The 23,065-nt window shown below is 36.6% G+C and overlaps 1 long non-coding RNA gene across 1 annotated transcript; it reads left to right on the top strand.

Annotated features, from left to right (window-relative positions):
• The first annotated feature begins 8,687 nt into the window (after nt 1–8,687).
• LOC150022123 (uncharacterized) lies at nt 8,688–21,395 on the top strand. Its single transcript, XR_016509197.1, has 3 exons — nt 8,688–8,790; nt 9,119–9,203; nt 21,303–21,395. It is a non-coding gene; the product is annotated as an uncharacterized LOC150022123 (long non-coding RNA).
• Nucleotides 21,396–23,065: the final 1,670 nt, after the last annotated feature.

Genomic DNA, 23,065 nt, shown 5'->3' with positions numbered 1-23,065 from the left:
TGTGTGTGTGTGTGTGTGTGTGTGTGTGTGTGTAAATATTAAGAGACCTTGAGAAGTGGTAAAATCTGTAGAAAAAAAGAAAAAGAAACTAAGAAAAGTTGGAGGTTGAAGGTGCTCAATTTTAAATGAATGAGCCAGCCTCATTGAAAAGGTGACATTTGAGCAAGGGCTTGAGCCCATGTTGTAAAGTCTTTCCTATTTTCTGACCCATAAATCTTACTTTGCTATCATTATCTTTCCTGGTGTTGTATACTAGACACATAAGAAAAGTAGTTATGTATAGGCTTAAGACTACATAGATGTTAGGCCACTGTCAGTTGATTCTTTTTATGATAGCATATCATTTATCTTTTGAAAACCTAAGAAGCCCATCTTCATGGTGTAACATGAAACATGTTACCAAAAATTGTCTCTCTTCCTCTCGCAGTTTCTTTACTGTTTTTTAATCTACTTCTTAAAGAAACTACATAATTTTGCCAGTAGTCAGTCAAACTGTCTGAACTCACCACCATTAAGATATTCATTAAGTTATAGTATTATTAGCCACTCTTTTAAAATTCAAATTTGCCATGGGAATATGACTCAAGAAAAAAACATTCACATTTATGAAGAGAAAAGGCTGTGACATAGACAACAAATTTCAGGCTTATAGTAGTAGACCAGGTGTCAAATGTGGGGTTGGGGCAGGAGAATTAAACAGTAAACAGATAGACCAGAAAAAGATTATAAGGTCTTAAACTTGTCCCCATACATAAGAATATTGTGGGATGCCCCCCCCAAAAAAACCCCAGAATCTTTTGGGGGGCAGTCCCCTTATAATACAGGCTTCCCCCACTGGGTGGGTGTTCTAGGAACCCATCTGTATCACTGTACCAACTGGCATTGTTGTGAGAAGCTGTGTCTGGCTTCAGTGAATTTTTTTGAAGACCCTTTCAATGCGTTTGCCCATTTAGTGATGGGTGATTTACCAGCGTTCCTGATTACACAATGCTGATGTTCAGTTTTTAGTAAAAAAATGGCATGACTCCCATGTCCCCCTCCCTATTCACCAACAAAGAAATATGCTTTCATATAACTTTCTTGACCGCCTGACCCTCTAATCTACTTTTTATATTTTCTCATGGGGAAACCACGTTTTGACCTTTAATGGAATTGCATATGAGGTTAGAGTATGGTGGGAGTGTAGTGGTCTGCTTCAGCAGGAAGGAGTATTTTATCACTAAAATTCTTTAGAATTTCTAAACATGCTGATAATGAAAAGCAGATTGATGTTAGTGGCTTTTATTATGTTTTATAAATGTGCTAAAGACCATATATATTTTTTAAATTATTGATTATGCTGTTATAGTTGTCCAAATTTCTTTTACCTTTGTTCCTCTCAACCCGGTGACATCTCTCCCTCCAGTTGTCCCCCCATCCCTAGTCCATGCCCATTGGTTGTGCATATAGTTCTTCTCAACATCTTCCTATCTACTCTACTCCCTCCTACTATGCTTCTTGATTCCTACACCACCTCCCTCCCTTTCTCCCTTCCCTCTCCCTGCTGACCTCCCCCCATAATGTTCCCCATACCTATAGTTCTTTTTCCACTCTCATTGCCTACTTACTTTGCCTTTGTTTCAATTCCCTAGCTTCTGTTGTTGGTTGTTGCAATAGTTTTCATTTTAATGTTCATAGTTTTGATCCTCTTCCCCCTAAACAAATCCCTTTAACATTTCAAATAACAGTGGTTTGGATCTGATGAACTCCTTCAGTTTTACTTTGTCCTGGAAGCACTTTCTCTGCCCTTCTATTCTGAATGACAGCTTCACTGGATAGAGTAATCGTGGATGTAGGTTTTTGCTTTTCATTACTTTGAATATTTCTTGCCAGTCCCTTCTTGCCTGCAGAGTTTCTTTTGAGAAATCAGTTGATAATCTTATTGGGACCCTTTTGTACATAATTCTCTTCTCTCTTGCTGCTTTTAAGATTCTCTCTTTATCTTTAATTTTTGACATTTTGATTATAATGTGTCTTGGTGTGGTTCTCCCTGGGTCCAGTTTTTTTGGTACTCTCTGTGCTTCCTGGACATGTAAGTCTATTTCCTTCCCCAAGTTAGGGAAGTTCTGCTTCATTATTTTTTCACATAATTTTTCCATTTCTAGTTCTTCTTCGCCCTCTGGCAATCTTATAATCTGAATGTTCGATCTCTTATAGCTGTCCCAGAGGTTTCTGATCCTCTCCTCACTTTCCTTACTTTTTTGTTTCCTCTTTCTGCACTGGTTGACTGTTTGTTCCTTCCCTATGTTCTGGTTTGTTGATTTGATCTCTGGATTGTGTTTCCTCACCACTTGTCTCGTATGTGTTTTTGTTCATTTCAGTATGAGTGGCTTTCATTCCTTCCCTGTCTTGTTCCAAATCTTTTGTTAATTCTGTAAGCTACCTTATAACTATAGCTGTGAATTGAGCCTCTGAAAAGTTTCCTATTTGTTCATCTTTCAGGTTCCTCATGTGCTGCCTGGTGCGCTGTGTCACTGGGATTTCAATTGTTGTCTGCTTCATTCTGACAGATTTGTGTTTTGCTTTGCTTCCTGGGAAGGTTGTAGGGGGCGGAGCCCTGTGTACTCGTCACTACCCAGAGATTGGTGGCTATCCGCAACCTTTTTCACTGCGCTGTGGCACTTGTGTGAGGGCGGGGGTCCAAGATGGATTCCTGCCATTATTCTCTGCTGGGAGACTGGACTCCGTCCTCCTGCCCTCTGGGCCTCTCCGTCCAAGGCAATGGGGGGGCTGCCTTTCCCAGCATTGGGGTCACGAGCTGCTAGGACTTGGCTGCAGCCAGGATTGCTCCCCCTGCCGCTCTCCCCGCTGCTACCACAAACAGCCCCGCCCGACCTTTCTGTTCCGGTTTTGATTTCGCCCCTCCTACGTGTCTGACGAGCACCGCTGGTTTATAACTTCATACATTGGGCTTCTGTGTAGTTTTATTTTCTGGAATTTCTGGTTATTTTTTGTTTTGAGGTAGTTGTATTCCTTTCTAGTTGAGAGGGAGACAGAGCGTGTCAGTCTAAGCCTCCATCTTGGCCGGAAGTCTGTCTAAACTTTTTATTTTTATTTAAAGAAATTTTAGACATTGAAGTAAAATTGACAAGTAAAACTGTAAGATATCTAAAGTATAAATTGTGGTGATTTGTGAGTCTTTCTCTCCACCTAGTTCATTTGTTGATGGACATTTAGGACAGATCGGTAGTTACAAAATAGTTTCCATATCTTGGTTATGGTAAATGATGTGGCAATGAGTGCGGGTATTTGTTTGATATCTATTTTTCATTTCCTTTAGATATGTATCTAGGAGTGGGATTGCTTAATTCGAGCTTATTTAAAGGTTGGTATCCTCAGAATTATCTCCATGGTCATTTTTTCTATTTTCCCTGTGTGTCTCTTTTTTTCCCCTAGTTGTTCTTCTTAGTATCTTTATTTTTTCTTTCATGTTTTAAGGCTTTGACTCTTCTTTTTAAAAACTTTCTGCTAATCTGGGGGTTTTGTAACAGATATAAGAATGAGACAAGAATTGGAGAGACCCTAATATGCAGGTAGGGCTTATTGACTGAAGGGCTTTATTTAAGGATAAGAAGTCAGCAAGACTTCAAGTTGAAAAACTGGATTTACTCTGGTGCACTGACTCTCAGCTCCTCTTCTGGTACTCTCCAGTAATAGTTTACTATCTCTTAAAATTAAGTCTTCTATTTTTTGTTTGAAATAAATGGCTAGCTGAAGATTGTTCTGCATCCAGAGGTGACGCATTCATATAAAATTGTCCAACTAGTCCCCTATTTTCCAGCCCCATTTCTCTTTCCTACTATCAGCGGTAAATATAATCTCAATTCTGAATTGTTCCATGCAAGTCCCTTCTTAGGTGTGTGCCGGGCAATTGTTATTTCTGTCTGCTTTATCCACTGATGATACTGTCTCCATTCTCTCTATTGTTCTCTGTCTTATCCTTTCTCTCTATTTACAATAAGCATAATGGAGTTTCAGAAAGCAAAGCAATTGACATATAAGTTTAGTCTACCATCTTGAACTGGAAATCTCTCCAACTCTTTTATAAAGAGATTGGAATGTGATTCAGGGTACTTTCTCCACCATCCCATCAAGTATTGTCATAATTTGTCAGACATCCAAAATGACAGTCTAGCTACTCCTTCACTTCTTTGCTCTACCTCAGTAACTCATTTCTTGGATCCACACCTTTGGCCTTGCACTGAAATCTGAAACTGATAACTGCTATTTTCTGGTATCAACCTTTTTCACTTTCCACCCTCTCACTCATTACTGTCATAACACATGGTTTTGGCTCCTCAAGATATCTAGTAGCCCATCTAATTTCTTCCTTTTGTTTCACCTCTTCCTAGATCCAGCCTCAAGTACACATCCCATCACTCTACCTATATATATCCTCTTGTCAGACCCCCCAAAACACAGATTAATCAAATTACGCTATAGAATCTGACTGCCTGGGTTTATGTGCCATCTCTACTAGCCATATAGCTTATGAGCACATGGTCATGAAGATAATAATAGTATGATATTCTGAGGAGAAAGTGAGACAGCATTTCAAGTGCTTAGAAAAATGTGAGGCTCAATAAAAGTGTTCAATAAACATTAGCTAGTAGTAATAATATTTTCTAATCTAAAAATACTAGTAAAATAGCACTGTGCTTTAATGAATTATATCAAAATATCCCACAGTCATTTTATACTGTTTAATCTGTCTTCCTACTGATTAACCACTTCTGAGGAGATATGATATTTGCATTTTTAAATTACATTGAGACACTCAAAGAAATGTTATTTCTCTAATGTTTCTTCTCTGATCCATCTTTGATATTTAACTCTCTGCACCTCCAAAGACAAGTTGCCCTAATTATTATAAGATAATGAACCAACGGCATCTGATTGTAATACTTATTTAGGTGGCAGGTGCCAGTTACAAACTGGAGAGCATGTTGTTTCATATTCTCACTTACGGAACAATTGTAGTTCTAGAAAATAGACCAGATTCAGTAAGTACTTTAAACTGTATCTTTTTTCATTGATGCTGTGTTATGCCATTTCTCCCAAGTCTGTTATGACTATATGATAGTTGTTATGTGCTTTGAAGACCTCAGGACTCTTCTCAGCTTGAATCTCAAAATCTCTTTGATGATGGGTACTCTGATGAATACCTTAGTTTAAACAAGTTTCCAGAGGAAGATCTTTAAAATGCAAACATGCTGTAACTACTGCTCTAATTACTAGACTCCGATTCTAACAAAACTCTAATAAATTAATATTTTGGACACCATTCCCCTAGAATGGGACTTTTGAGACATGCATAACAATATCCTCTGAAGATGTAAGGGTTGTGCATGTTCTGGTTCTTAAGGTTCTACCATCACACCCTTAAGGTGTCTCAATAGAAAATCATTGAGATGTCAACTAATTTTTTTTTTTTAATTACCAATTACTTTGAAATTAGTCACAGGAAGTATCACAAAGAAACAATGTAATATAGCAACACTGGCTCCTGTTGCAATCTTGGGCAAGTTACCTAAATTTTCCTAGGCTCCATTTCTTAATCAGCATAGTGAGTTTTTGTACGACTCAAATGAAATAATGTATTAAAGTACTTCATGTATTCAATAAAGAGAAAATGTTTATTGAATCTGAGGAATTGAAAGAGTAGGCATGGCCTTTGTAGGAGCAAACTCTTATTTTAAAGGGTATAAAATCAAGGCTATGTTGGCTCCACTCCTGCCCTCATATCCCTTACTTATTACTTGTCCTTACATAATGTCTTAGCTTTTGACAAATATCCCTCTTTTCTTTATCTCCCTATCCCCAAATAAAAGACAACATCTTTATTTATGTTTGCAGCATGGTCTTATCTTAACACTTTAGAATGGTGATTTTTTGGCAGACCTACAATGGCCATTACTAAATAGTTCTAGAAACCTCTCTTAGAGTGTTAAGAAAGTATGTTCTAGTTAACTTACCCAGAGTGTAGTCATATTCCAAATTGAGCCTCGTACAGTTTGGAAAAAACGCATATGAGCATCTACTATCCTAATTCTTGCTCTTAATTTTTACAGGCTGAAGTCATACTTTCCATTTTTGTAGCATTCCAATGGGTACACAGTTGCTTTCTGAGAAAACTTCCAGTCTTGACAAAAATTAGACCTCAGTTAAGGATTACAGATATGTGCTGTGTGTACTTTCTGTCCCTCTTTCTAGGTCCATGCAGAAATCAACAATCAGTCAGGACACCCTTTCCTGCTTATCACAAACCAAGCTCAAGCTCATTCTCAGCAAGAGTTCCAGGAAGGGGAAAAAAATTATGTAAGAACTTATCTCCCACACTTGTTCTAGACTATAAACTCACTGAGGGCACAGACTGAGACTTTATTATATTTTTTCCCAACAAAAATGTTGATTAGATGTTGACCATGTAAAATAAGAATAGTAGCGTTTTCCTTATTTTTAAAAAGTGTTAGCATTTTCATTTTGACTCTAAAAGGAGAAAAAGGCAGTAAAGACATTCTAATATAAAAGAATCCAAATTTTTGCAGGAGTCCCTGTTTGGAGAAAAATTGGAGCACTTACAACTTATCTCAAAAGGATGGAGATGTGTAGCTCTGTCAGAAGCAGTATGTAGTTAATCCATAAAATCAAATGGAAAAACTCTTTGCATCTTTATTTCCCTAGTCAGTTTCATTTTTCTTAAAACAGTTCATAAGACTAAGTTGCAGTTTGAATCACCCAAACTTCAAAATAAAAACCCAATCCAAACCAAATAAACATGTTTTAGATTCATAATTTCAACTTCAAGTTGTTCCTCTTAAAGCACCCCGGTTTCTTCATGGAACCTGTTCAATGAGTCTTCTGTGGATGTCCACACTTGCCTGCAATGCTGTGTGGTACACAGATGAGTCACATGTCAGTGCACTTTTTTATTGCTAAAGCAAATAGTATCCATTTTAATTACACCTTAATCATTTATTACAGTCAGTTTTTCTTCAGGGCATACAGTCTTGGAAAAAACCTACCAAGAAGTGCTTGTGGCCTGTGGGGCTTTGGCAGGCTGGGATAGAACTTCCGAGAACATGCTGTGTGAATTTTCCAAAGAAGGCAGTCAATCTGAGAGGTCTCACATGAGAACAGTTCTTTTGGAACCTGGCTAATGGATTTTGTCTTAGATTTGAGAATCTTACAATCACCTGGAGATGCCTACAAGTGTATAGCATAACCTGGCTATTTCTTTTAATGATTGCTTCCGTTTGTAAAGAGCTGGCCCCATCAACTACAAAGAAGGGGGGCCTCATCTAGAAGCAGGGTGGCTACATTTCTCTGCCAGTAAGTGCTTACTGACTCATTTTCCTCAACAGAATTCTCATAAGGCTAGAATTCAGGGAGGGCTGTCTGGAGAATGTCTGAGAGGAAGTTCATAAGCCTCCATCCTGCCGTTTGTTGGAGAAAGCCTGACATGATAGCCAGACCAGTTGACAAAAGCAAACAGCAACAGATTTCAGTAATGTTTTCTCATTATCTTCCATGAAAATTTCATGAAAGGTCACCCTGAAGTTTGTTTTAGGCTGAGAACATTATACACTTCCTAAGAAGGAAACTATTAGTGGGAAAACTAAAGACACAGTAGTTCAAAGACTGTGTTTATGTGGCACCACAGACTCTATCCATGTGAATTGCATTGAATCAGCCAGAATACTCCAAGAAACATTTGTACATATATTTTCAACTCAGTCACCCATTTTACTGATATGTCAAGTTGACCAATTGCTTTGAAACTATGTGGATTTCACCAAAATGAAATTGTACATGAGACTTCCTTCTCTTTTCAAGTGTTTTTGTATTTATTTTAAAGGTTTTATAATTATGAAATGTTCTCCTCTCTCAGAAAATGTCCTAAAATGGAAGCAAAAATATCACTTCTGCAAAGCCATTTCTATTCTTCCAAAGGTCTGCTGGTAAATTATTCTGGCTGATCTTTCCATCTTTATGGCCTGTGCATACACACCTAACCCATACTAAATTTCACCAGATGGCATTTTATTTCTTTAAAGGAAAGCAGTCGTGGGTTTAGACAGTTGAATTTTTAAACTTCTGTATTTACTGAAAGTGCATATGGTGCTACATGGACAAAGAAATTGTGCTGAAAGAAAAACATTTCTGTCTGCAGTACCTCACAATCTCTCAGAGGAAGAAAATGCAGCTCCATGGTATATTTCTCACAAAATCTTATGTGGCTTTAATTTTCTTCCTCTCTTCAAAATTAGAATATGTGTACTGTACATACCTGGAAGTTTTTATTATTTTTAAATTCTTCTTTTGGTTGCAAATAGAAAATTATACGAAACCCAATAAATTGCCAAAGTCAACAGTGAGAGATTTGTAGAAGAAAATGAAACATAAAACTAAACTTGTTTAAAAAAAATAAGTTAAAAACCTCTGTATGTCAATGTAAGCAGATGTTGGTGTAGAATTTACAAGGATGAGAAGGCTGTAAAACCTCCCTTGAGCCACTTACAGTTCATTTCAAGGCCAAGAACGCCCCCTAAATCTGTTTCTAATTTTGCAGAAATCTTTTGAAATTTGGCACGGTATTGAAAAGTCCGTGGAAAGAAAAAAACCTCATCCTAGCTTCAGCTTCCAACTCCGAAGACAGACTTGCTTCCTTTCAACGGTTTTCACAGATCCAGTGACCCACACTCTGAAGTCAGAATTAGCTAACTTTCAAAAACATCTGGAAAAATGAAGGTTAGTATATGCAAACTCAGGTGTTGCTAAAGAATGAGAGCTGGCAGAATTGAGTGTGATCAAAGTTTTATGTTGTTTAGAAGGTGAGGATTTGTAAATAAGTATGTACTTCCTGGGGTGGGTTGGGATTGGGATATTGTTCTAAATATACTGTAGAAACATTGTCCTTGTGAAGCTGGAAAAATTCCAGCAATCATAGCCAGACCAGTGGAAGACAATGAAAAGTTTTGTGGGGAAGGAGATATAAGATTTAGCTATAAACAAAATCCTGCCTTTTCTACTACTCAGCAGAAACTGTGTATATCTAATTATTTTTTATTTTATGTAGATATGGTTAAAAATTGTATTTGGAATTGCCACCTCTGCTGTGCTTGCTTTATTGGTGATGTGCATTGTCTTACGTCCTTCAAGAGGTAAGAATTTTTCTCTAATTTGCTCTGTCGGCCTTGGAAAACTCACTAACACACGGTCACTTGTGATTGATTGTTCCCTAAGTTCTTTTTTTCCAAAGTAAGTGTGTTATTTCTAAGAAGACTTATCAGCTCACAGATATGTTCTTCTGTAGCCAGAAAAAATGAGGAATTTAAGGCATAAGTAGAAAGAGATTTCCAGTATTATTTCAGCAATAGAAAAACCTAACCACTATTCTGTATCATCCCCACACATTCCCACATGTATGCTAAATTACAAGCTTTGACAGGCCTTCTAAGTCAATATTTTTAACATTGCTTTTCATTATTGGATTGCCTCATGAAAACTAAAGATGAGTATGAATGGAAAACTTAAAACAGCATCTATGGGCTTTTTTGTTTGTTTTTTTATTAAGAGTCCAAAAATTTAGAAAGGCAGTCTAGAATAATGTTCTTGAGGATAGCTGTATAGAAAAACTGAAATTGTTATTCTAGATGCAGTAGCAATGAATAATTATGTTAGAATACTAAATATTATTAAGTGAGCATTATGTTTAGTGGTAGATCAATTCTTTTTAAAGAGGTTTAGGTTAACATTAATCCCCCTTTGCTGAAAGTTGGAAGATAATATGACTGATAGTGGGGCAGTTTACATATAAATTAAGACTTTGTCTATAAATTATTCAGCAACATTAAAGGAATAGCCTTTTGTGAATTTATTATGAAGGGAAACTCAAGTTCTAAAACAGAAAAAAATACAATAATAATAGGTCTTGTGACTTGGGGGTCGAGGGAAAGGGAAAAGGTACATACCAAAATTATTAAAAATTTATAATAGCTAAGGTGGGAAATACTTTTGGTTAAAAATTAACTGTCAATAAAGGAAAATCAACGACAACATTTCAGCTAACAGATTTGTGAGTCCTAAATAATCCATTGCTTCAAAAAATTGAAACATAGAAAATATTTTGAAAAATTTAAAACGCTGATGGGATTTGCACAAAATTAAACAAGAAAAGGTTAATCAATAAGATGAAAACAATGTGCTTAAATCTTAAGTGTTATTCTTCAGTCCATTTCCCACTCTCTGTTAGCACACAATTATTCTCAGGTTGTTGAGATGTACTGTATGCACTTAACTATTTCCCTCATATAGCGAGTGTCAGAAGACAGATTAGGTCCCATTGACCTGTTGAATGTGAATCCATTCAAAATTAGCTCCTTATTTTAAAAGAAACTCCCCAGTCCTTGAAATTGACCCTTTGCTCCCTCAGAAATAAATAGCCTGAGGACAAAAGTGTATGGACTAAATTGTGAACCTGCTTCCATCTCCCCAGGCAAGGATGGCTTGCCTTCGTACTTTGGAATTTGAGCCATAATTTCTAATAAGAAATATACTATAGTTATACATTTATAAATAATATATAAGTATTCACACACATAGATATTTGTGTAATCATATATAACCCCCATTCTTACCTTCTCTCCAAGTTTAGACATGTATAATGTGCACCTAAATGTAGGTTATAAAAGTATATATATTATGAAAATGTTATGTCATTTAAAACCTAATTTTTCATTTCAACCAATGGGATAATTCTCAGAGCAAAGCAATTGCCTGATTGAGTGAAGTAATTAAACTAAACTTTAGGAGAAATTTTATTTCTCATTCAGAAACAAAAAAAAATTATTGAAAAGCTGAGAAATTTTATATATATATATGTGTGTGTGTATATATATATATATATGTATATATATATATATATATAGCCTGTACTCTAAATTGGCTGAAAAGCTTCTTAATACGTGACTTAAGTGATTTGTATAAGCAATTTTCTGCTCCCCTACTGTCCTGAGCAGGACCAGGGTTGAACCCCTCTTCCCACCAGTCAGTGGTTTAGGCAGCCTTGATGTTAAGTCGGTCCTCTGACTCCCCTCCTTCTTCCCTCATCCCACTCCTCAACTATCCTTAATCTCGAGGTCCAGGCTCAGTTCTCACTCTCACAACTGCCCAGTCCTTGGTGAGAAAAAGATCTAAAGTGGAAAAGGGAAGGAGGAGGAGGAAGAGAGAATTCAAAGCCAGGGAAGCTTCTAGTTGACCTTCTCAAGCTTCCTCAGAAATTCTGTTACCTCACATTGTCCTTAGATGCCCTTGTGTTCTTAGCCCAGGATTATGTGCTAGTATAAGAATAGTCTTCTTTGAAGAAACTTAAAGACCCACTTCAGAAACATCCATTTGTTTATATATTGAGGAATTAAGTCCCACTGACTACTGCCTATCATTGTGCCAGTTGTTGGGGGAACAAAGGTGTAGCCGTCTAGATTTCCCTATGAAATTCAGGGTGAGAATCCAGAGTGGATGCATGGCCTTCACACGAATGGGAGACTGGAATTTCTGTTGTTCCCCACCAGGTCTAAGTGAAAGAAGAAACTATAGGGGCTTTTCCATGGAGAAAGGGGGTCCCAGGAACACCCGCTTCAGGATTCAAAGTGCTGTGGAGAATGTAGGCCAAATTTTAAGAACAAATGGAAGAATGTAGTGGTGAAATGAGAAAGAGCCATTTAGATCACTCACATAGTAATGAAAATAAGGGGTAACTTTTTTTTTAAACTTTCAAAATTTTCCATTTTTATTTTCACCAAAGTAAAATACATATGGGTCTCTTCCCTTTAGTCCCAAGCTATCCCCTTTGACCTTAGTCTGCTCCCCTTCAATTCCTTTCTTTCCTATTCTTCCTCTGTTCCCTTTCTCTCATCTTCCCAAACATCTTGCCCCTCTTCCTGTGTGAAGATGCAACCAGGTCAAGAGTGGGCACCGAGCCCCACACCTGGCCCTCAATTTTGTCAGCCCCAAAGAGAAACACACAGGCCCAGTTTCAAGAGATTTGCAGAGGTGACAGTAACAGAAACAAATAAACAGAAAACTACAACTGAAAAGTGACAGAGGCTACAGAATGTTCAAAGTAAACTCTATAAGGTCTTGCTTCATGATTTACAGTTTCTGAATTCCTGGACCTGCCTTTGTAAAATTCATTTGTGAAAAAATATGTAGGAATTATCTGATCTCTCCTTGAATTTATATTGAGTGTAGAGTTTTTCAGATGATGATGAGCAAATAATAAATGTCAGCTATTATTTTTCTATGATTTCTAACATGCAATAGCTACTTAATAAGTGATAGCTGGAATTTTGCTGGGTTCTTCATCCTCACACACATATACACGCAAAGATGACAACATGGCTCTTCTGTATAATATATTTCAATTTTAACAATGTTCTTACTTCTGAGAGTGGGAGGTGGTCTTTATCCTTGAGTATCATCCTTATTTCTGTTCCCCACCTCCCTGGATCAAAAACAGCAAAAATTGTTTCAGAAACATTTGTGTCAAGGCACTCATAGGAGACATAGGCAGTTCTGAGACAAAAGCAAATGAGAATAAAGGAAGAGAAAATATAAAGGGAATTGGGGGAGGGGTGGAATGGAGAATAAAGTTGAGTGAACGAAAAAGAGAGGGGGCTACGCGGCATGGAAATCAAACTCTGTCCTAGACACTGCCCCCAGGACTGCTCAGTGAAAGGAAGGCCACTTCGTCTAGTCTCGGGTCTCCCTGAAGTCCTCTGTATACCTTTGAACACGTTTTTTTTTTTTACTATTGTTGTTCGGGGCCTTCTGTGTTTTACATAACTTTCTATTAGCTGCCAACTTTTAATAATCATAAGATTTCATATAAAAATTTAGTTTTTTAGCATCTCTTTCAATATTAGATCGGCAGCATGGGGCTTATGGTGTTAGCTGGGAAGCAGTGGTCTTCAGACAGAAAATGCTTTCTCCAGTTTGTCACAGAGCCGCAACTTTCTATTTTATTGTGTACATGGCACCATATTCATTTACAATACCTGCCTGACTTTTACAAACATTGGACTTTTAGCCCTTGGATTGATGGGATTAAAAATAACTGTCTACTGGATATGGAAAAAGGTGAGATTAGTGCCCTACAGGCATCCATTATCCAAGGTGCCCAGTCCATTTTGGCTCCTGGACACTTTGCTTATTTGTCCAACAATTACTTATGAAGTATCTACCAAATATCAGCCACTGGTCTCGGACATGACTGACAGTCTCTACTATTAAGAAAGAACAGTTTGGTAATAAAGAAGTAAGCAAATTAATAGAATATTTCAAATTCTTAAAAGTGCTCTCAAGAACAACTGGAGTGAGGGTTGTGTTAGATATCTGAGGGCTACCATTACAAAATACCACAGACTGGAACGCTTAAACCACAGAAATTTTTTTCTCAGCGTTCTGGAGGCTAGAAGTCTGGGATCAAGGTGTAGACAGGTTTGGTTTCACCAAAGTCTTTCCTTCTTGGCTTGTAGATGGCTGCCTTCTTCCTGTGTCCTCACACGGCCTTTTCCTCTGTGCATGTGCACTCCTGGTGTCTCTTCCTCTTTTTATAAAAACATCAGTTGTACTGGATTAGGGCTCCACCATTGTGGTTATGGAAACTTAATTACTTCTTTAAAGGATCTATGTCCAAATACAGTCACGCCGAGGGTGAGAGCTTCAATCTATGAATTTTGTGGGGATACAACTCAGTTCATAAGATGGGTGTTTAATGAAGGCTTCCCTGAAATGATATTTGAGCTGAGAAGGACAGGGAGGCCACACACTGTGGGGTAAATCTTCACTGCAAAGGGAAAGTGAGTCACAAAGGCCTAGAAGCAAGGAAGTGCTTCGGAAGTTCAAGAAACAAAAGGGGACTGAGAGCTGTTAGGCCAAAATTATATAAACAAATTAACACAGAAAAATACGCATATACATATGTATTTATAATTATAGATATATACAGGGTGGGGAAAATGTAGGTTTACAGCTTTCATATGGAAAATAATGTAATAATTAATAAATAATAATACAAGAGTAAACTCTGTTCAGTGTACTCACAGCTGTAAACTTACTTTTGCCCCAACCTGTGTATAAATTATGGTGATTATTAACTCAGCTAAGTAATGCGTTATATGGTTCATTTCAGGAGATACATGAAATTACAAATGATTTAGATAGAAAATAATATTTTTAAGAAGAAATATCATGGGCCAAGATGGAGGCTTAGACGGACACGCTAGGTCTCCCTCTACAACTAGAGAGGAATACAACTACTTCAAAACAAAGGATAACTAGAAATTCCAGAAAATAAAACTACACGGAAGTCCAACATATGAAGTTATAAACCAGCGATGCCATTTGGGCAGGTAAGAGTTAAAGAGGGCAGTGCTGTTTGCGGTCGCACTCGGAGCGGCGGGCGGCGAGGAATCCCGGCTACGCAAGCCCCTGGCGGTGCGTGACTCCGGCGCTGGGGAGAGCGGCCGCCGCATCGCCTTGAACAGTGAGGCCCAGGGGGGCGGGAGGACGGATCCCGGTCTCCTAGCTGAATAACTGTGTGAATCCATCTTGGACCCCCGCCCCCAAAGAAAGCACCACAGGGCTGCGAAATAGGTCGCGGACAGGCAGGCGCCGGTCGCTGATTTGTGACGCCAAACGGTGCCGGTCGCTGGGTCATTACAAGTACACAGGCACTGCCCCGGACAGCCGGCCCAAGAAAACAAAACGCATCTGTCAAAATGAGGCAGACAACTATAGAAATCCCGGTGGCACAACTCACCAGACAGCAGATAGAGAACCTGACAGATGAACAGATAAGAAACCTGTCAGAGGCTCAGTTCTGGGCCATTGTTATCAGGTGGCTTACAGAATTCACAAAAGAGCAGGAAAAAGATAAGAAAGAAGCGAAAAAATTTCATAACGAAAGGAACAAAACCGCATACGAGATAGAAGGTGAGAAAAAATCCAGAGTTCATTTCAACAAACTGGAATATGGAGAAGGAACAAGCAGTCAACCAATGCAGCGAGAGGAAATGGGAAGCAACAATGAGAGGATCAGAAACCTCTGGGACAGCTATAAAAGGCCCAACATAAGAATCATTGGTTTGCCAGAGAATGAGGAAGATGAACTAGAACTTGAAAAATTGAGTGAAAATATAATAAAGGAGAACTTCCCAGACTTGGGGAAGGGAATAGACTTGCAGGTCCAGGAAGCAAGGAGAGTTCCCAAGAGACTGGACCCAGGGAGAACCACTCCAAGACACATTATAATCAAAATGTCAAAAATTAAAGATAAAGAGAGAATCTTAAAAGCAGCAAGAGAGAAGAAAAGAATTATGTACAAAGGGGTCCCAATTAGACTATCAGCTGACTTCTCAAGGGAGACCCTACAGGCAAGAAGGGACTGGCAAGAAATATTCAAAGTAATGAAAATCCAAAACCTACAACCACGAATACTCTATCCAGCGAAATTGTCATTCAGAATAGAAGGACAGAGAAAGTGTTTCCAGGACAAAATAAAACTGAAAGAGTTCATTAGAAAAAAAAAAAAAGAAGAAGAAATATCATTTAGAATGTCTGTATTTTAGGCAGAAATTCATTGTTTGTTATTAGTATTATTGTTACTATTACTACTTCTATAACTTCAAAAACCATTTTTTACAAAATAAAAGGAGATGTGAATATGTTCTTAAGGCTTGAGATTTTCCCAGTATCAACATTTAGAACTGTGAAATAGATTCCCCCAAACATTTTAAGACTTTTAAGCTTATTTATTCACTGTTCTTTTGGAGGAAATATGGGGAAGTCTAAAGGGTTTACAAAGTTCATGAACATAAAAGAGCTTTTGAGTTGAGGATAAATAAATCAGATTATGTTTCTCTAATTTGCACTTGGATTTTAAAATCACAGAAGATAAATATTGGCAAACTTTCATTGAGTTTTGCCAAATTATAAATAATTTAGAAAATGATCTAAATCTTTGGATGATTTCCATAATGCAGAGGAGCTTACCTGTCTTTGATTTCCAAAGCAAATTGTGTTACAACTTACAGAAGACTATCTAGCCATAGATACACCTTAAGAAAAAAGATGTTCAAAAGCTCAAATCAGGGATGTGGAGTTAGAGCTCAAAGCTCTTAAGAAACAAAGCCAGTCACACAGAACTTTAAAATATAGTGATAACTAAAACAGTAGGCACAAATTGAAATGATTTTTTTCATAAGATAATCAAATACCAATTAGCCTTTTTAAAAATGTATTTCCCCTTTTAAGTAGAGCAAAGAGCTTATTGTTCATTTTTGTAACCTGGTGAACTAACAAAAATATGAAACATAAATAGAAAGCATAATTTTTAACCTTTACTTATATTAATAATTACTAAAATAGGATTTTTTGGTGTCCAGGTGAAATTTTTCATACAAATTATGATTTTATACTTGGTAGAAAAACTGATGTGATAGGACTCTTTAAAAGAACAGAATAAAAGACTATATGTCAAAAATCAAAAACTTAGATGAAACAGGTAAATTCCTGGATATATACAAGCTAGCATGAAAATGAGAACAAGGGGACCTGTCACATATGTGTGCACACTTTAACAAACCATATTTTCTTATGTAGTTTGTGATACACATTAGAGCTAACATCAGATGCCTCTGCTCTGACACTTATTCCCAATTTTTCAGGATTAGAAAATTAAATGGCAGAAATAGAAACAATCTTAATAAAGAATAAGCACAAAGTTTTAAGAAAGAATTAGAATAGTGAATCATTTCATTACTTGTGAATCATTTCTGTGAATTATAATTTCTTGGATTCATAACTGAAATAATTTTCAGCTTTGCTTTAATTAGTTGAAATGCAAATAATTAAAGTATAATTAATTAGAGTGTTTAAGTGGAGTATGAAGAACTGTGCTAAAGATGGGCCAAATTAACTATAAGGACACTATCAGTAATTAAGTGTTAATCAAGTAAGCATCAGTTATGTATAGAAAAGAGATGTTTTCAGAATTTATTTATACTTCTGCTCAAATATTTAGAGCTTAAAAATTATACATGTCAAAATTAAACTGAAGACAGTATAAAAGATTATATTTCTAAAACATTATTTGGAAGGTGGCATGAAAATCCATTTATTCATTCAACAATTGTTAGTGGAATCTCTTTCAGGTGATTAGAACTTGTTTGATGTGATTGATGTTGTGGCGATACAGTTTATACTGATTTACACACACACTCACATACATTTGAGGCACTAGAAAACAAGACCTTCAATGCTTTCCCTGCAATCTTGCTTAAATCTAATTCAGGAAATATTCAGTCTCCTTGCCCTTTCTTCATTCTCCATGGATCAGCAGAGGGAATGCCCTTAAAGAAGAATCCAATTGGACATAACCTCACAAGATAGTAAGCAAGAGGATTGAATAGGTGTATAAGTATTACAGTGACCATTAACATTCCTTGAAGGCCAGGCAGTCTATGTCCATGAGGTATGGATTGCTAGGCAGACTATGCCCGCCACCTACCAGGAGTTTGTATGCAAAGGGTGATTCCAATGACAGGCACAGGAGTACAATGATATGCAACTCACAGAGTACATTAAGTAAAATGACTAAATTTGGATTCTTTGCAGAAGAATCCCCTGGGGGGAATGGTAAAAATGAAAACTACCAGGGCCTCATCCACAGAGATGCTGAATCATTCAGTTTGAGGTACAGACTAGGAATCTGTTTTTCAAACAAGTCTTTTAAGTGATTTCAAAGACTAAATTTTGTTACATTTTTAAATAAGAACATGTCCAGGTAGAAGAGTATATACATGAAATTTACAACATGGACAAGAGATATAGAGCAAGGAAAGGTATACCTTTGGGGGGAAATTAGTGAAAACAAGTTAACATAAATCTGTCACATTGATTTATTTTTTCATTCAACAAATATTAATCATGCTCCCACTATACAAGGTCTGCCTGGAAAAAGTCCAACCATTGTTAATACAACCAGAAGGGTTTGTGCAACATTAAGGTAACCTGGCAGCCAAGGAGAGTAGACTGGAATATGCATGTGTGAACAAAGACAACTTCACTATACTAGTGAGTGGGAGCAGTAGACTCCAATGAGTAAGCATGTGGACTGTGTGGCTGTCAAAATCAAAATGACTGAGCAAGTAGAGCAATGAATCTGCACCAAATTTTGCATTAAGCTTGAACATTAGGAAGGCAGCAGCTATGAGCAACTGGTGATTGGCAGCTTCAAGACCACTGGCCTGCTCATGTATCACGTCTCATGCAGAGATTTTGGTGAAACATCAAATCACCCAGGTGACTCAGCCCCTCTACAGCCCAGATTTGGTGCCCTGTGACTTCTGGCTTTTTCCAAAACTAAAATCACCTTTGAGAGGGAAGAGATTTCAGACCATCGATGATATTCAGGAAAATATGATGGGGCAGCTAATGGATATTGGGAGAACCGTGTGAGGTTTTAAGATGAATGGGACAGAGGTGTCATTGTCTTATGTACAATGTTTCTTTTATCTTGTGTCTTCTTCAGTAAATGTCTCTATGTGTCATAGCGCATGCCTGGATACTTGCTGAACAGACCTGGGCATATAATAGTGAGAAAATGAAACAGACTCTATTCTCATAGATGAAGTCCTGTGCCTTACATAATTCATGTAAATATAGAAACAAAAGTGTTTATATTCAGTAAGTTGAGCTAAGTGCTGATATAGCAAGAAGCCAATAGCATTTTCACAGACCCCATAGAAGGTCATTTCTACTGATAATAGGAGTCAGTACTGATAGCATAGTGAAACATTATTATGTTTATATCTTTCTAAATATACAAAGAACCAGAGCTTTGATTACAAATTCAAAGTAAACTTTATGATTTGTAACTCTGAATATGTGACGTAATGCAACATCTCAGAGCAGACACATTACTTCATTGCATTTATGAACATGTGGTCATTTTCAGCAGAAAGGGAAAAATGACTAACTTAAATTCTTCCTATTTGATTTGGTATCATCTGGAACCCAGCCTGGTTCTAGCATAATCACACTTTCTGATCCTTGCCTGACCAGATGTGAGGTTAGGAGTACTCACCTACCCCAAGTCTGTGCTTGAACCCTATTTCTGTATAAATATAGCTGGCACTCTGGATATATTTTCTGTACATCTACTTATTACTTTTTGGATGCTGGTGGAGCTTAATATCATCATGGTAATTAGTAGTACAATTAATACATGATTAAAATTGCTATACAGATCATTGAGTCAAACCATAACATATGTTAAATTCTCTATATAGATTATTGGCATTTATAGCTATTATGAACACATTTAAAATAAATTACTAACTAGTAAGTAATATGAAATATATGCTCTTGCAACTTTCCTGTATAATCTAAATTAATGTTATCAAAGAATAATAACTAATCCTTGAAATATTTTTGAAAAATATGATAAGAATCAGCATAATTATTAATGATATGAAAAGGAAAATGAGCAGGAGTAGGTATTTAAAAGTAACTTTAAATTTTTTATAAATTTTACTTACGATTATAATGGTAATATTTCAGTTATAAAGCTGAAGGATAACCAAAATGTTCTAAGTACAACTGATGTTTTATATTAGAATAAAAGTAAATATTAATTATATACACTAACAGTCTAATCTGAAACTGCTTTTTTCCCAGACTATGATTTTAATAGATATTCAAAAAACAAAATCTATTTATTAAATGCCTATTATGAGGTAGGCACTAGGGTTGTGATAATGAGTAAAACTAGACATATATAGTCTCCAGCTTTATGGTGACTGTTTCAAGAATACAGAGGGAGGTAGAGAAACATTAATAAAATAATCACTCAAATACATAAATAGTTACAAATATAAATGCTCTTAACATTTGTAACATGGCCGACAATAATGTATAACAAGTGAGCCAGACCTAAACCGGTACATCAGAAAGGGCTTCCCGTAGAGCCCTTATATCGAGGACTAAATGCTGACTGAAGTTATGAGAAGAAGAGAGGGGTCAGAAAGAAATGCTGAAGCTCTGGAGAAAGAAAGAAGTATTTGAAGAGCAGAAATCCCAGCATGTTTGGAGCCTAGAAAATAATGGAAGGATGGCAAGAAGGGGCTGAAGGGATAAGCCATCCACACCAGAATATTTTTGGCCTTTATCCTAAGAGTCATGGAGCTGTGGAAAAATTTAGCAGGAAGATAAAATTCTCACCTTCAACAATTTCATATTTACATGGGCAAATACCAGACTTATAAAACCTATTCAAGGTATAGGATATTTTTCTAAGTTTTGGTTCTGTAAGTGATGGCCTGGAGAAGGGGTACAGAGGGAGGGACAGAGAAGGACAATGCGGACATGAAGGAGATTGGAAGTTGGTTGCCACATTATCCATTTGTCATATCTGACTGTTAGGACTCAGAGAATAGTCATGTTTGAAAAACGCAATTGTTTTGGAGGATTTAAAATAGGTGAAATTTGCTTATGATTATAAGCTACATTAGGTTAGCTTCCATATGGAAAACCTCTACTCTTGGAATGTCTAAGATTATTTGTGCAAGTTATGTGGTTTTATTTTCTTCTGGTCCACTTTCTGTTTACAACTATCGATAGTCAGGATAAGTAATTACTGTTGTTCATTAATGCCTCTTTTCAGATGTCTGAAAGTAAGGATTCCAGCTGATCTCATCTGACCAGCTGGGATGCTCAAATACATCATTGTTAAGTCAGTAGAAATTCAAGAAAGCTATATGTGAGGAAATTCATTAAGGTGCTGAAGAGGCTAGGTTTTTAGTCAAACTCATATGGTCTTCAATCCCAGCTTTGCAAAACTTAGAGTTGCTGGGAACCCCATTTCATGTTTCTTCTTAAAACCTTGTGATAGTTATTCACTGACTAAAGAATAACGTCCCTGCTGCTAAGAATTGTCCTCCTCCACACCTTCAGACTCCTCAACATTTTCCCACCAGTTTTTCCTTCCAGGCAATCTGACCACCTGTCTAAGCTTCCATTACCCTGTCTACAAAAAAAGGAGATAATACTTACAATAGCTATTAAGACAGGAATCAAACAAGTGTTTGGCAAATGGCAGATTTTTTTCATTATATGAGAATAGGTGAGAGAGGGGTTTAGAAATTATTTGCGTTATTGATCTTCTTTTTAATAACAACATGTCTCCTCTTCCCCCAAAGATCATAACTCTGAAGAAAATACAACAAGAGCACTCACCTTGAAAGATATTTTAAATGGCACATTTTCTTATAAAACATATTTTCCAAGCTGGATTTCAGGTAGGTGAAGTATTGTTTTACTTTTTTATTTTTAATGTATGTTTCTGTTTTTTGCTTTTAGTGCCAACGCATCTCTATGGTAACAGAAGCTGAATCTGTTGAAATGGGGAAAAAAAGAGCAATTATTTAGATAAGTCAAGTAGGCAGCAAAGCACCTTGGATAGAACCATGTAGACCAGATTTCCCCCCAGATAATTAGGCCAATAGGAGTTTAACAGAGAGTAAAAGTTGAGAATTGTTAGAAAAATCTGAGCATACGGTATAGCTTTTCAGAATGGAAGATAGTATTGATACCTATTTAGGAGAGATCATGGAAATGTTACCAAAAGAGAAATCAATTATTAATCTGAGTACTCACAGAAATGGACAAACCCTAAAAATCCTTTAAGGGCCATAAAATTGATATTTACATGTTGTTTTGTAAAATGTGATGTTTTCAAATAAGTCTAATCAAACAAATAGTAAAGTCAACTAAATTACTTATGACATTGTAGTTTGTCTAAAGGGCCATTAAACAAAACTAAATATTTCCATTTTTCTCTTTAGAAAATAAAATGTACATAAAATAGGGTTTAAACTAAATCAAACACAACCCAAATGAAATGTATTTTTATTGCAGGAGAAACTGACCATTTACAACTGGTTTATCTTCTTTGTAATATGGATAAAATCCAATTTTATTTCTAAGCACCCTGAACTGGTTAAAACAGGGCTGCTGCTAATAAATAAGGCATATTTGTGGGAAGTAGAAAAAAGTATTTTTTTATTTCTTCCACTATCAACTTATTATTTTAAATCTGACAAAGTAATATGTACTAGACAAAGAGGAAAAGCAAATTAAGTCTGTGAAATAAAAGACGTTTCTCTTTGTAAATGTATTTCTTATTACAGGAGATTATTTCAAGTTTTGTTTTCCTTCTTGTTTAAAGGACAAGAATATCTCCATCAATCTACAGATAATAATATAGTATTTTATAATATTGAAACAGGAGAATCATATACCATTTTGAGTAATACCACCATGGTATGTATTCAACATCATCTCCTCCTTAAAAAGCTGTACCAGCTCTTCACTAACCAAGAAAGAGGCCAAATTCTTAGCAACTGACCTGGACCCAACCTGCCTTCTCAGCTTCATTCCCACTGAAGTTCTCCTTTTCTTATCTCTTCTAGTCACACTAGACTGCCCTTCCCTCCTTTAAATCACCTACTAACATCTTTCCTCCTCTGTGCAAATACTATGGTATGAAATAAAAGTTAAAAACTCAATCCTCATAGTCAGGCAAACTGGGGTTCAAATCCTGGCCCTGTCACTTGCTAGATATGGAAACTTAGGTTAAGTTTCCACTAACCTCACCACAGTTCAATTTCTTCTGTAAATTAGGAATAATAATACCTGTTTGGGTTAGTATAAGAATTAAATGAAGCAAAATTTAAAAGTACTTGGGACAATGTCTGACATAGAATAATAAATGCTAAATAAATGATAGCTATGTTACATAGGCACATGTTACTCAGTCCTCCTGAACTCCAAATCCTCATTCTTCCTCTCCCCTCAAGGGTCCACTCTTTTAATGCCAAGCTCAGGTGACATTCTCCTCTTCTGTGCAAGCAATTACACTCGACTGGATTCAATCACCTCTTCCTTAATGCTCTTGTAATGT

Source organism: Furipterus horrens, unplaced genomic scaffold (genome assembly GCF_987537825.1).
Source record: "Furipterus horrens unplaced genomic scaffold, mFurHor1.1.pri manual_scaffold_1, whole genome shotgun sequence".
NCBI classification, from domain to species: domain Eukaryota; kingdom Metazoa; phylum Chordata; class Mammalia; order Chiroptera; family Furipteridae; genus Furipterus; species Furipterus horrens.
The sequence above is the reverse complement of the archived record's forward strand: the minus strand, read 5'-3'. Positions and strand labels throughout refer to the sequence as shown.